Genomic DNA, 15,566 nt, shown 5'->3' with positions numbered 1-15,566 from the left:
AGAGGAAGGCAGAGGCTGAGTGCTGTCAGATTGTACCTGCTTGAATCTGGTTGAAGCTTGTATGGACTTGGTCACTTCAGCAGGGGCTGGAGTAAGATGTGGGGCTGAGAGGTTGTGAAGTGGTGAGGGAAGGATGTCTGATACAGACTTCATACCACCTGATCCATTGGTTAAGTGGATTCATGTTTTATGCTCCTTAGGAATATCCATTTTTCTTTGTTATTTCTAATATGAATATATTTAACTTTTGTAATCAAGAACATTATCCCCTTTATTAAAAAAATAAATATTAGAGTCTTAAAATGAGGATATGTAGCACTGCCTGAGGAGAAAGGACAAGTGAAATGTGTAGAGAGGAGAATAAATTATGTAATTAACTTGCTGCTTGCTGCTACTTTCTAAGTGGAGAGTAGGGAAGCTCAGCATGTTATCACAGAGCCTGAACTTGCACTGTGTGAAGTCCTTGAAGACCTGGTCAGAACAGCTCATTGCCAAGAACTCCTCTTTCTAGCACTTTCCTTTTCCTTGTAGTTAGGAGGATTGTCTGTGTGTTTTAACAGATCTAACTAAGCCTTCAAAACAGATATTGTTACCAGTCAAGGAACTGGCCGGAAGTGAAATTCCATGGAAAAAAAAGTGTATTGCTCCGCATAAAACCAGCACTGTCTTATGGATTAGGGTTGGATGACAGATATGCAGGTATATAGCATGTATTATATAAGCAAAAATATACATTAAACGTACTCTGTGCTGGGTCTCTGGCCCAGAAAGGTAGATAAGGACCAGCCCTCAAGGGCAATTCCTTCTGCTGGTCCTGATTTCATAGGAGTGCAGCTATGTAGCAGCTGACTGTGGACGGAAGGGTCAAGCTTTTTGGTTTACTACTGAGTTTGTTGGTGAATTCCTTTTGATTTCTGGACAGAAAGATACAGATAGAATTTTTTACGTTTGATGGTCTAGTTTCTTTGCCTGAGAATGTGATATCAGTGTTGGTGTAACCATCATAGCCATTATTATATTTTAATGTATATCTATTATTTGGAAAATATGTATATGTACTACTTTAAAGTGTATATGAACATTGTAATGCAAATGTAAAAAATGAAATTTTAAAAGAGTAAAAGAAGTAGAAATACAAAGTGGAATGTTTTCTTCTTGCACCTTAGGGGATGTCCTTGCATACCACCCAGAGTGCCTGAAGTCCACTTTGGAGACCCTTGACTCAGATGCCCCTGGCTGCATTCATATACTCTAACAGGGGTGAATCTTGAGAGATGTTTGGCTTCACGTTCTTGCCATTAGATATAACCAGACCAAAACCAACCTGTTTGTATACAGACCTTCTTTGATTTACGATGGGGTTATGACCAGATAAACCCTTCATAAGTTGAAAATTTTGTAAGTCAAAAATGCATTTATGGAGAAGGACATGGCAACCCACTCCAGTATTCTTGCCTGGAGAATCCCATGTATGGAGGAGCCTGGCAGGCTACAGTCCACGGGGTCACAAAGAGTCAGACGCGACTGAGCGATTAAGCACACACGCAATGGAGAAACAGACATAAAGAGAGGGGAGGAGAGGGTGAGATGTATGAAAAGAGTAACATGGAAGTTTACATTACCATATGTAAAATAGATAGCCAGTGGGAATTTGCTGTATGGCTCAGGAAACTCAAATAGGGGCTCTGTGTCAACCTAGAGGGGTGGGATGGCGAGGGAGATGGGAGGGAGGTTCAAAAGGGGAGGGATATATGTATACCTATGGCTGATTCATGTTGAGGTTTGACAGAAAACAAAATTCTGTAATTATCCTTCAATAAATAAATAAATTAATTAAAATGCATTTAATACATCCAACCTACCTAATTTTATAGATGCTCCCAGGCTACCTCAAACGTGCTCGAAACACTTGATTTGGCTTACAGTTGGCTAAAATCATCTAACACAAGCCTATTTTATAAAAAGTATTGACTGGCTCATGTAATGTACTGAATACTGTACTGAAAAATGGAAAACAGAATGCTCCTGTGGCTACAGAATGGTTCTAAGTCTATTGATTGTTTACTCTGGTGATCAAGTGCTGACTGGGACTGTGACTTGCTGTAGAATATTGTACTGTATTTTGTTAGCCCAGGGAAAGATCAGAATTCAAAGTACAGTTTCTGTTGGACATGTATTTACTTTCTCACCATTGTAAAGTCAGAAAATTGTAAGTTGAACCATCGTAAGTCAAGGACCATCTGCAGCTATATATTGATGACTATCTTCTTAACATTTCAGAATTTCTACTAATTTTCAGTACTCTGCCATTTAGAAGGCCATTATTGCATCGCCTGCTGAGAACTTTGATGAATCTAGAACAGAGGTGGCAGCCGATGTTTGCAGGTATGTTTTGTTTGGCTCATTGTTCAGAAGAAAATAAGCTGGAATGAGTGCCAGGATTTGAAAACTGTGGGGATTTTGCACAAGAATCCGAATTTTCAACCTTTTAAAAAAATGTGAGAATTGGCAAACCTAGTTCTGTATCTTCTAGGGAGACAGTTGTCTGGGGAGACTTAGGTAGACATTTGCTGTCTTGGTCTTCACTGACTCCCACCCCTCCTACTCCCCTCGACCCACACTCAGCAGGCTCCATCTGGTTATAAGTCTTCTGTGGAATTTGTTTCCTTTGATCTAAATTTTGTGGATGATTGTTGTTAACAAAGAAGGTCTCTTGAAATTATATAATCTGCAGAAAAGCTCTTCAAGGCTCATTCAAGGAATGCTGTTTATCTGGTTTACTCACTCAGAACCCCAGAGTAATCTAGGTTACATGCCCTGGTTAGAGTTAACATGGTTCAGTGTGGTATACTGTAGTCTAGTGATTACAGCACACCTTTGGAATGAGATTGCCTCGGTTCAGGTTCTGGTTCTGGCTCTGGCTCTGCCATTTCTTAACTGGAGCCTCAGGCACGTTAATCACTTCCTGCCTCAATTTCCTCATCTGTAAAATGGAGATGATAACAAGTGGATAGATATAAAATTGAAAAAGACCCTGATGCTGGGAAAGATTGAAGGCAGGAGGAGAAGTGGACAACAGAGGACACAATGATTGGATGGCATCACTGACTCAATGGACTTTGAGCAAACTGTGGGAGATGGTGACGGACAGGGAAGCCTGGGGTGCTGCAGGCCATTGGGTTGCAGAGAGTCGGGCATGACTGAGCGACTGAACAACAAGATAAAATAACAAGTAAAATAAGTGGCTAATATTAATAACATTGCCTAGCATGTAGTAAGTACGTGTTGGCTTTTATATTATCTTTATGGATTTCTTTAATTGGTATCTGATAATGATTATGAGGAGGTTTGTATCTGTTTGACAATGTCAAAACAGGTTGAGACTAACTAAATTCTCAATGTGGGATGATCTATGTGCAGTTTACTGAACAGTTATGCTAGCCTTAAGTGTGTCTACAGGGAATTCCCAAAAGCATTCTGGTGTGTCTGGTATTAAACTCAATCTGTCTCACCGAGGGACTGTGAATCCTCTAGTGTGGAGCAGCTGCGGGCACGCCCTCCGTCCTGGTGCATCTGGACGCTTCTCAGCTCCTCTCCTGCGTGGCAGGCTGGCCCACACCCTCGGGCTGATATGAGTCCAAAGGGGCACCTCCTTGTCCCAAAGCGGATATGCTAATTTCAGAGAAGTGCCAGCCTTCCTGTCTAAAATTGCTCACAGTTCACACCTCATGTCCTGCCTTCTGCTCTGTTTCCTTCCCAATTTGTCAGTACACAGGTCCGGGCAGAGCCAGACTTGAAGGAAGTTCCCTCTCCTCCGCTGTGTCCTCCGCCTCGTGCCTGCAGCCTATCTGTCTGGCCAGGGTGCTCCAACTGAAGTGCTCCCCAAAGAGCCTCCTTCACTGTTCAGAGATGAGGAGATGACTGATTCTACAGCGTTTCCAGTCTGGCTGGGCCACGAGGGGGCTTACTGTTTAAATTTCATGCCCATTCTGGGTGTGTTCCATCTTTGCTGGCTTTGGGAATGTGTGTGTCTGGTGGAAATGTTGTTTTTCTGAGTATTTCTTTGTTGTGGTGGTTTAACAACAACTTCTTTATACGGTTGACACAGACATATAGAGACTGGATCAAGATGAAAGTAAAATGACTTATAAGAGTGTGGGTCAGTGTGGGTCTCACCTCCACTTGTTGTCAAAACCTCTAGTTCTGGGGAAGGGGACTTATGTGCTGTCCGCAGCATCTCAGCTGCCTGGACACTGTTTTTCTTAAACTCTGCATGTGTTTTTTCTTTCTAAGTATCTTGATGCATTAGAAGTTTCATATATTGTTGTGCTTAGTCGCTCCATCATGTCCAACTCTTTGCAACCCTATGGACCATAACCCGCCACTTTCCTCTGTCCATGGGATTTCCCAGGCAAGAATACTGGAGTGGCATTTTCTCCTTCAGGGGATTTTTCCAACCCAGAGATCGAACTTGCATCTCCTGTGTCTCCTGCATTGCAGGTGGCTTCTTTACCTGCTGAGTTGGCCTGTGCTTAATATGTAGGGCCAATGAAAATAATAGTTAATTGAAATTTTTGGAAACATTTACAAGTAAGATGACATGGAAAATGAATTTATCCAATAGTCTTTGGCATTTGCTATATAAAAAGAATTACTCAGGGTATCAGAATATCCACAAAACATTCTTAATCATTTAGTGATCATTTCTTATTTTTCTATTTAAGATGACCAGCTTCCCTGATTTAGGGCTCAAATACCACATCCTCTGGGACTTCTCACGTTGTGCTAGTGGTAAAGAACCCACCTGCCAGTGCAGGAGATGTAAGAGACACTGGTTCGACCCTGGGTTGAAAAGATTCCCTGGAGGAGGGCATGGCAACCCACTCCAGTATTCTTGCCTGGAGAATCCTATGGACAGAGGAGCCTGGCAGGCTACAATCCATAGGGTTGCAAAGAGTTGGACACAACTGAAATGACTTAGCACACATGCACCATATACTCTACATTGGCTTTTTTTTACTTCCCCAGTGTGTGACTTACACAAGTCATTTGATATCTGTACAATGTATTTAATAAGCATTTCCTATGTCACAAAGTTTTGGGAGGTTCAAACAAGTCTACTTATTTAAAATTGCTTTTAAAATGAAAATGTAATCAGTTTTGTTAGCTGCTTTTACATTCCAGAATATTAATTTAGTAAATATTCATTTGGGAGTCCATGTTTGCCAAATTAGGATAAAACTAATTAATTATTTTTCTCTATTTTTAAATAAAATTAAATATTTTTGATTAAAAAGAAATACATGCTTATTGCAAAACATCTGCAAAATATAGAAAAATAGACTGACTATACTGTGATGACTGGTATCTATTACGTTTTGGTATGTATCCTTTCATGTTTTTTTTTTATGCATAGGTACACAGAGCCTTAGGCAAACTCTATTTATACAAACATTTATATATCATTTGTTCCTTGCTCTCTTTATATAAGATTCTATTGCAGAGACTTCCCTGGTGGCCCAGTGACAAAGACTCCACTCTCCTCATGCAGGAGGCCCAGGTTCCATCCCTGGTCAAGGAACTAGAATCCACATGCTGCAACTAAGAGTTTGCATGCCTCAAATAAAGATCCTGTGTACTGCAACTGAGGCCTGGGGCAGCCCAAATAAATGAGTAAATAAATTTTAAAAAGATTCTATTGTAGACATCTTTCTTTGTTAATCAATAAGATCTAATTCATCACCTTTAATCCAATGTGTGGCTATAATAAGACTTATTTGCCCCTATTGCTGGATATTTGGCTTCCCAGTTTTTTACTTTTAAAAATAGTGATGTTTTATTCTTTTATGATAAATTCCTACTCTGGAATTTCTGAGCATTTGTTCTTGAAACTGAAAAATCTACCACATTTCTACCATGAGTTATAGAATAGCTAGTAAAGTAGGACATATGCTTTTTAAAAGAGTATTTAATTAATATATTTTGAATGTTACAGCACTCTATAGTATTAGGTTTATCAGAGCAATAATTTTTCTCAAACCTTTTTAAAGGAGTTACAGTTATTTGAAATATCTGAGGAACTTGTTATAATATAGTTTTACCTGTAGCCTAGCACAATGGTTTTCTTATGCACTAATAAGCATTAATAATTAATTTTAAATGTATATCTTCTAATGTAGTGGTATTTAATTAATATATATTCAGCAAACATTGAGTCTTTTTTTAATCATCTTTGTATCACCATGTACTGGGGATATAAAGATGAATAAAATCTGTCACTTCTATTGAAAAACTCAGTGTAGTGGGCAAGATGACATGTAAGCAAATAATTAGAAAACAGCATGGTAAATTATATTATATTTATTATGTCATACTATGTCCTTGGAAAAACAAAAGTCCCTTTCCCCACTGCCTGCCCTAGGCAGAAATTAGGGAGAAGGATAGTGCTTTGTTAGTGTACCTTGTTAGGATCGATCAAGGGTCAGATAATTTCAAAATCAATCTTCCTGTCTCTGTCTCTGTGTCTCTCTCTACATATATGAAAAAAAGTTTTTAGCCTGAGATATAAAATGTCATAGTAGAAGAGGGAGAGAAGAGGGAGAGACAAGCCGAATAACAAAGTGGCCAAAGGATTCCTAGAAACTAATGTCCAAGATGGAACTTTATGTTTTTAGCATTTCTGTGGTGCAAAGCCCCTCTGTCTCCTGAGCCATGAGTAAAGTCTTCTGTATACACAACTGTCCCACGTAAAGGGGATGCTTGTTTGTCAGATTTTGCATTGTTACCTATTGTTGTGGAAACAGCACACATTTATTATTTCATGGCTTCCGTGGTCAGGAATCTGAGCATTGCTTAGCTGGGGTTTCTGCTTCGCTTACGATCACAAGGCTGTAGTCAAGGTATCAGCCGGGGCTGGAGTGTGATCTGAAGACTCGTGTGGGGAAGGATCTGCTTTTATGCTCACTTACATGGATGGCAGCACATTCAGCTCCTTACGGTCTGTTGGGCTGAGGGTCTCAGTGCTTTGCTGGCTGTTGACCAGAGACTACCCTTAGTTCCGTGCAGCATGGGTCTCTCTGGTCAATGAAAGGGAGTCTGATAGCAAGTCAAATCATTATCTTTTGTGATCTGATCACAAAAGTTACATCCCTCAGTATTGCCAGATTCTCTGTTGATTAGAAGCAAGTTACTCAGAGGGAGGAAATTGTACAAGACCAGGAATACCAGGGGGCAGGGATTGTTCAAACCATCTTAGGAGCTACTTTCTGTAGTTTTCAGTGGAAACCAGTATAGTGAGTTGAGGTCCACGTTTGTGGAGTCAAAGACTCAGAGCAGAGAATAGGAACTCAGTGAAGGTGGAAAGTCAGACATAGTAGTAGCCACCAGAATGGAACTCCACTCTCTCCTCATCTGATAGGAATTTCAGAAATCTTGGTTGGATATTGAATTTTCCACAGCGTAGAATTCTGTTGTGAGCCAGTAGTGACTGTAGTATAAAGGGCAGGGTGATTCTAGTTGCCATCTGGGTTATAATAATAATAGAACTATGAAGAAGATACTGAGGATGTTGTAAAAGTAGAATCTATAAATTGCCTGGTGAAATTGAGAAGACTTCACCAGGGAGGTAGCACTGTCTGGGTCTTCATGCATGAATAGGAATCTGCTCTGTGTAGAAGAAGCAAAATACATTTGAGGGCACAAGAAGTTTTAGGGGTCCAATGGTTTTGGTAAACTGGGAAAAATTTAATAAGGCCTGAGTTTGGGAACGGTGGCAATTATAGTAAATGAGCTGAAGAAGCATTGGGGGACCTAATGTTTCTAATTTCTAAATATTTCTAAAATATCTTGCAGGTATTTGTGAATCAATTGATACAACCAGAATTTTGAATTAAAATCCCCCTGGCTGTGGTGTGAGAGGTGGTCAAAGAGGGTAGTGGTGAGGGTGAGTGATGAAATAAGAATATTAAACGTTGGTTGTCCCAATTTGCTGTGTATATTTTATCACACTTTGCCCAATTCCTATTTCCTTCCTCTTTCCTAGTCAGAGAATTTCAGAGGCTAGAGTTCCTCTGACGAAAGTTATTTGCCTTTATAACACTTTTTAACTGTCTTCACATCTCAGAATGGTGGTGGTGGGGCGTCACCTTCCTTCCTATCCTTCACAGCTATTTTAAGTATTAATTAATAATTCTGAAAGCCTCCAGAAGCTTAAAAGCTATCCTTAGCCATGTGAGTGTTCAAGAATAATCATAGTCATAATCAGAGAGCAGCAGGACTCCGTGGGGAGTGAAAATCCATTCATGTCTCACATTACCTGTGGGCTATGTGGTCGCTGTGTCTGCGTATAAGAGTGAGTCAGGCCAAGGAGAGGCCCTGCTGCTAAAATGGAAAAGAACTAAATGCCTGAGACTGAGAAACACAAGCTGAAAAAAAAGCTTGTTTTAAAAAGGATTTGATCTTGAGATATGACACGAGAGCACAGGTAATCAAAGGAAAAACAGATAATTTGGACCTCGTCAAAGTTAAAAACTTTTATGTTTCAGAGGACATTATCAAGAAAGTGAGAAGACAGCCCACATGAAGAGGGAAAATATTTGCAAATCATATATCTAATAAGAGAGTTATATCTTGAATATATAGATAACTCTTACAACTCAATAATAAAAAGATGAACAACCCAATGAGAAATTAGGCAAAGGATCTGAATTGACATTTCTTCAAAGAAAACGTGCCAGTGGTCAATAGCCACAAGAAAAGATGCTTAGTGTCACTAGTCATCAGGGAAACACGAATCAAAACCACAGTGAGATACCACTTTATACCCACTAGGATGGCTATAATCAAAAAGATAATTTTTGGCAAAAATATGATTAGTATAATATGGACAACTGGGTAGAAATGTAAAATGACCCAGCCATCTTGGAAAATAGTGTGGTAGTTCTTCAAAAGGTTAAGTATAGTTACCTTATAACCTACCAATTCCATGCCTAGGTGTATACCCAAAAGGAAGGAAAGCATATGCCCACGTGAAAACTATACATATAAGACTTTATTGGGGGCTTCCCAGGTAGCTCAGCTGGTAAAGAATCCACCTGCAATGCAGGAGACCCTGATTCGATTCCTGGGTCACAAAGTTCCCCTGGAGAAGGAACAGGCTACCCACTCAAGTATTCTTGCCTGGAGAATCCCAAGGACAGAGGATCCTGGTGGACTACAGTCCATGGGGTGGCAAAGAGTGGGACACGACTGAGTGATTGACTAAACACAGCCCGGCACAACAAGACTGTTTATTGCAGCATTACTTGTTAATAGCCAAAGAAAGGAAACAACCCACAATATCCACCAACTGATGAATGGATAAACAAAATGTGATAGGTATCTCTATGCAATAGAATATTGTTCAGCAATAAAAAGGTGATGTTTTCAAACTGTGGTGCTGGAGAAGACCCTCCAGAGTCCCTTGGATTGCAGGAAATCAAACCAGTTAATCCTGAAGGAAATCAACCGTGAATATTCATTGGAAGGACGGATGCTGAAGCCCCAATACTTTGGCCACCTGGTGTGAAGAACTGGCTCATTGGAAAAGACCCTGATGCTGGGAAAGATTGAGGACAGGAGGAGAAGGGGGCAACAGAGAATGAGATGGTTGGATGGCATGCATCATGACTCAATGGAAATGAGTTTGAGCAAACTCGCGGCGATAGTGAAGGACAGGGAAGCCTGGCATGCTGTAGTCCATGGGTCCGAAAAGAGGTGGATACAACTGAGCCACTTAAAAACAACAAAGCAAAAGGAATTAAGTATTTGCCGGGCCTGCCGGCTAGATGAACAGGTCAAGGACGCAATCACCAGTGCACCTGAGAAATAAAAGACTAGGAAAGATGGGGTTGAGAGGGACGGAGTCAGCTTGTGACTGATTCCGACGACTTTATTGAGGGGTAACATACATATATATACTAACAGGATTCACCAAATTTTAGATCAAAGACTTGCATACGTGCAGAACTGCAGATACTAGTTTTAGGAGTTTTATCTTAACTCCAGCAGAGCATGGCACCAGCGTCTTACAATCAGGTAAAGACTACCTAGACATAAGCCATTCACAGGAGCCCGATAATCTTATCAGAGTCAGGAAAATGGGCAAATGGTGGCTGCAGCGATTTCCTTGAGGGAGGTGAGAAAGGCCAATTTGCACTTTAACAAATCAGGGGTGGCGGGACAGAGAGGGACCTTTTGATCTCTCTCAGGGCCGAGAAGGGGCCTGAGCAGTCAGGCCGGCTCCCCGCAAGTATTGATACATGATACAATATGAATGAGCCTTGGAAACATTATGGTAAGTGAAAGAAATCAGAATCTTCCCACATATTGTATGATTCCATTTATATGAAAAGTCCAGATTAGGCAAATATACAGAAGCAGAAAGTGGTTGCCCAGGGAAAGGAGGGGTTAGAGGCTGGAGTAACTACTGAAGGGAACAAGGCATCTTTCTGTGGTGATGAAAATATTCTTAAATTGTAGTGATGGTTGCATTAATTCTGTCAAGTCTGTGACTGTTGTAAAACCACTGAATGGTACTCTTTAAAAGACCCCTTAATAGTTATGTGAATTATATCTCAATAAAGCTGTTACCAAAAAAAAAAAAAAAAAGAAGAAGTTGATAGTAGAAAGCATGGATGATGGTCCGGGAAAAGGACTTTATTAGGTAAACGTCATCAGCAGTCACTTGTCTTTACATTATGTCATTCTGTGTATTGCTTTCAGAAAAAGTGGATGTGCCTACATTTTTCTTTCCTCGCTCTACTAGACCTGGCCCTATTTGCTTAAAAAAAAAAATTCCAGTGAGCATTGGTGCAGTGTTAATGGTCTGAACTATATTAGCTTCCCATCTGTCTGTTACTCTCCAGGAAGTCTCTTTTTACTTGATTGTGACGATTAGAGGTTTTGTTCATGTTCCATTTGTGCTGATTTGGTTCATTGAGAATAAATCTAGTTTGTGATTCGCCCTCCTCCGGTCATGGAGCATTCTAAACAGCCTCCTTCAGAGCTGTGTTCTCTTCATAAATAGCAAGTGAGCCTTCTGATCTACCAGCAGACTGAGGGGAGCGCGAGGGTTGGAACTGGGGGTGGGAGAGCCCTGCAGCTTTCTCTCCCGGTCTCTGAATGACAGGCGGCAGGCCCAGCACAGGACGTTACTTTGGGAAGTCATTTTCCTTTGGGAAGTCAGCTGTCATCAGCTGCATTTCACCAGGGCACCCACAGCCTTATCCCAACCTGCTGTGTCCCAGAGCGGTGCCCGCTGCGTGGAGATACGTCCACACAGCCCAGGAGGGCTCCTGCTGGGGGTTCTGTGGGCCAATTGAGGCATCTGGGCGCCCCACCACTGCACTGCGTCCTGGTTGCTTCAGACACAGCTGTCTTCCAAACATGTCAATATGTTTGGCCTTTCCTAGGAGCTCCTTACCTGAGGTTAGTGCGCATCATGTGCAAACAGCCCTGACATGTGACAGAGTATGTCCTATAAAAGGAATCATTCTTTCATACGATAAAGCAGCAACCTAGCATGTGGAGGTTTCTTTCTTCACGACACAGTTTGACTTTCTACAGAGCTGAATCTTTGGAGGAGGTGGAATCTAAGGCTGTGGCTGGTAACCTACTTCCTTCTTCTGATGAAGAAGGTCAGGGAGAGAGAGAGGGAAAGAGCATCACCCAGTGAGGGAGCCACAGAAAAAGAGTTGTCGCATAGAGAATGAAAGGAAGTGAAGGGATCTAAGTGCATAACAGGGAGAAGGAAGAGGGAAACTGGTTTATAACATAAGAGGGTAAGAGAATGGTTGTAGAGAGGAATATTAGTATTAGGGTTTGAACAGGACAAGTTAGGATGGATAAAGATGGTGGGAATGCTGGACAATGTGTAAAGCTACTTCTGATTAAATTCTGCCTTCTTGATGTCCTCGAAATTGCATTTGATTGTTGCTGACCTTAAGCCTCTTTGTATTTTCTTAAAAACCCAGCTGGTGCCTGCTGATGGGCCCTCCTGGATCTAACACAGTCTCAAGTATGGGGGTAGGGGCGGGGTGGGGTGGGGGAGGAGGGTTCAGACTGAAGTGTCTGGTGGTGGTGCGAGGTGGGATGAAATCTCATTTTACCCCAGTGGTTCTCATCAGGGGCGACTTTGCCCCACCCCCCCACCCCCCTCCCCCAAGGACTTGCAGTAGTACCTGGAGATGCTCTGGGTTGTCGCATCTAGGGGGAGCTACTGGAGAAGGAAATGACAACCCACTCCAATATTCCTGCCTGGGAAATCCCATGGACAGAGGAGCCTGAGGATGCAAAGAGTCAGAGATGACTTAGCAACTAAACAACAACCACTATTGGCATCTAGTGGGTAGAGGGCAGGAATGTTGCTAATCATTCAGCAGGGCACAGACAGCCCCCCCACAACAAGGAGTTCACTGACCCACAAGGTCACTAGTGCTGAGGCTGGGAAACCCTGATTGACCAGTCCCTGAGGCTCTGGGCAGATAGAGACACTTTCTTCTAACTGATGAAAGCATCAGGGGACAGGTTAGTCCAGGTACCCAGGGCTCGGGCAGGCTGCCTGAGATGATATAAACTGATGAGAATTTGTGGGTTAATTAACTTAATTAAAAAAGAAGAGGTTTGATGAAAAGCAGGCAGAGTTCTCATCTCCGTTTGAGATGCCTACTGCCCAACAGATGTGTCTTAACCCCCCTCATCAGAGGCATCTGTCCAGGGTGACATCTTTTTTAGGGCAGAAATAAGGGCTTTCTGAGTTAGGCTTCCGGTATTCAGCCTGTGGTACTGAGTAGATGGCACTACTAATTGAGGAGAATTAATCAGAAAGTGGGCCTGAGACTGAAGGGTGATGGGCATATGCTCAAAAGGGCAAAATAGATTGTTCTGTTTGCCGCAGTCAAATTGAAACCAGTCACAGCTTCAAGGAAGAAATTATAGAAGGAAGATAATCATCTTAATGACTGTTCTATAAAGTTGCTCTAGGCCAGAGGTATTTGCTTTAACGTTTTTATAATTTAACGACTTTTTACCTAGTTGAGCCACAGAGCGTGGTTGTGTTTGTATTAATAATATACCTGTTTTCTCCACGAAAGCAGTTGTTTCTGTCTGTGGTCACATCTGAGAAAATGGAAGCGTGTGTTCTCTCGTTTCCTCTGAACACATAGTTCAGGATATATAAAAATCCGCTCTTAGGTAATCAGTTTCCAGGTAAAATGTTTGCCATGCCCCTCTTGATCACTCATTTTCTTTTCTCTTTTATTCAAAGCTCTAATTCAAATTCATCTTACTTATATATGATGATCCATTTTCCTCGTTATAACTGAAGTTGCTACTAAAGAAAAATTTCCCATCCTTTCATTGATTCTCAGTTACTCTAAAGATCAAGATGTGTTAACCTCTAATACGCCTACTTTCTGGTCAATTTGTCAGAACTTTGTACCCCCTCTCTTCCAACCTCCGTTCCAAAAAGGTGGAAAAAATCTCCTTCCAGCTGTTTATTACCTGTTTTTTTTTTTTCCTTTTCAATGAATCTGCAAATATTTAATGAACCTCTGCTAGCCGCAAGGCACGGCACATAGGGCTGCGGGATCTACCGTTATGGATAAGGCAGCATCTTGGCTCCCTTGGAACCAGGAGAGGGAATACACAGGACTGTGAGCTCTCAGAACTGTGTGTTCCAAGTGGGGTATGTGAGGGACAGGGATGTGAGGTAACTTATAAATCTGTGAGTCTGCACTCCAGACCCTCTCTCCTAATCCTTTATCGTTTTAAAAATCATGATAAAATTTACCACCTTCACCATTTTCAAGAGTGCAGTAATGTGGTGTTAAGTCCATTCACTTTGTTGTACAACCATCTTGCACGTGTGCTAAGTCGCTTCAGTTGTGTCTGACTCTTTGCGACCCTTTGGACTGTAGCCCGCCAGGCTCCTCTGTCCAAGGGGATTCTCTAGGCAAGAATACTGGGGTGGGTAGCCATTTCCTCCTCAAGGGGACCTTCCCAGGGATTGAACCTGCATCTGTCTCCTGCTTTGACAGGTAGGTTATTTACCACTAGTGCCACCTGGGAAGCCCCCACCATCCACCTCCAGGACTCTTTCATCCTCCCAGACTGAAACTTCCTCCCTCCTGCCCCTGGGGGCAACTAGTTACTCTGTTTCTGTGAATTTGACTACTAGGTACTTCGTATAAGTGGAGTCATACAACAGCTGTCCTTTTGTGTGTGGCTTCTCTCACTTGGCATAATGTTTTCCAGTTTCATATTGTAGCAGCATCAGAATTTCATTCCTTTTCAAGGCTGAGTAATATCCCCCTGTGTATACATCAAATGCTGTTTATTCATTTATCTGTGGAGGGACATTTGGGTTGCTTTCACCTTTGGCTGCTGTGAATAATTGTGTACTCTCGATCTTTTTCTTTTAAAGCATATTAAAAATCTCATCTGCTTGTTAAAGCACTGAAAAGAAGTTAGCAGGTAATACCTCTCCATAACAATATATGTATACATAACTTTATGTGTTTATCTAGTTCTATGCTCTGGAAATAGTTATATGGTGGAAAATGACTTTTCTAATCCGAAATTCTGAGCCATAACAGTATCATTTCATACACTTGTTTCATGTTCTCCCTTCCCTGCACCCAATCTCTCCCCTGACTCTCTCATCTCTGACTGTATCTCTGTCTATCTCTCCATCTCTCTCACATCACCATTCTTTCCAGTCTCTTCTTTCTCCTTCGCGCTTGTGTGCTACGTCAGTCGTGTCCAACTCTTTGCGACCCCATGAACTGTAGCCCACCAGGCTCCTCTGTCTGTGGGATTCTCCAGGCAAGATTACTGCAGTGGGTTGCTATGTCCTCCTCCAGGGGATCTTCCCTACCCAAGGATGGAACCTGAATCTCATGTCTCTGGTATTGGCAGGCTAAATGTTTACCACTAGTGCCACCTGGGAAGCCCCTTCTTTCTCTTAATTCAGTTCAATTTAACACATTTTTATTACTAAGAACTTTTTGGGTGCAAGGCGCTCTGGAAATTTTGAAGAATAAAACTGCCCTTGGGTTGTTCATGGTCTCTCATTGGAGACAAGACCCTTTTATACCAGATGAGTGGGCGAGGCCAAATACCTGCTGTGGTGACCAGGCTTTTCAAGAAGGGGCAGAGTTGAGGGTAGATGTGTTTCAGGCAGGAAAGCGAGCCGGCAAAGGACCTGGAATGAGAAAGGTTGGGGATGTTTCATCTTAAGTTGATTTTGTTTGAATGTGGCCTTTAAATATTTTCTTTTATTATTATAGGCTTGATAAGCCCTCTGCCTGGGAGCAAAAGTGATTTCTTTTCTAAACCCTATATTGTAGTTTTATTTAGGAAGTTTCTCTTTAATTGTTTAAAAAAAGGTGTTTGAGCTAACCTTAGCAGACGTTCTCCATGGTTCAAAGAGAGGAGCAAAGTTTTGGGTTCTTTTTTTTTTTTTTAAGTTATTTTACATCAGTAATTTATTTTGATTTTTTTCCATTTAATTCTATTTTTTACTAAAT

At 41.6% G+C, this 15,566-nt stretch overlaps 1 protein-coding gene across 2 annotated transcripts in view; it reads left to right on the top strand.

Moving 5' to 3' along the window:
* Nucleotides 1-15,566, top strand: part of CACNB4 (calcium voltage-gated channel auxiliary subunit beta 4) — a 266,569-nt gene that overhangs the window by 29,609 nt on the left and 221,394 nt on the right. The window lies entirely within an intron of this gene.

The sequence above is a fragment of the Cervus canadensis genome, chromosome 15 (genome assembly GCF_019320065.1).
Source record: "Cervus canadensis isolate Bull #8, Minnesota chromosome 15, ASM1932006v1, whole genome shotgun sequence".
In the NCBI taxonomy this organism is placed as follows: domain Eukaryota; kingdom Metazoa; phylum Chordata; class Mammalia; order Artiodactyla; family Cervidae; genus Cervus; species Cervus canadensis.
This window is presented reverse-complemented; position numbering and strand designations above follow the sequence as displayed.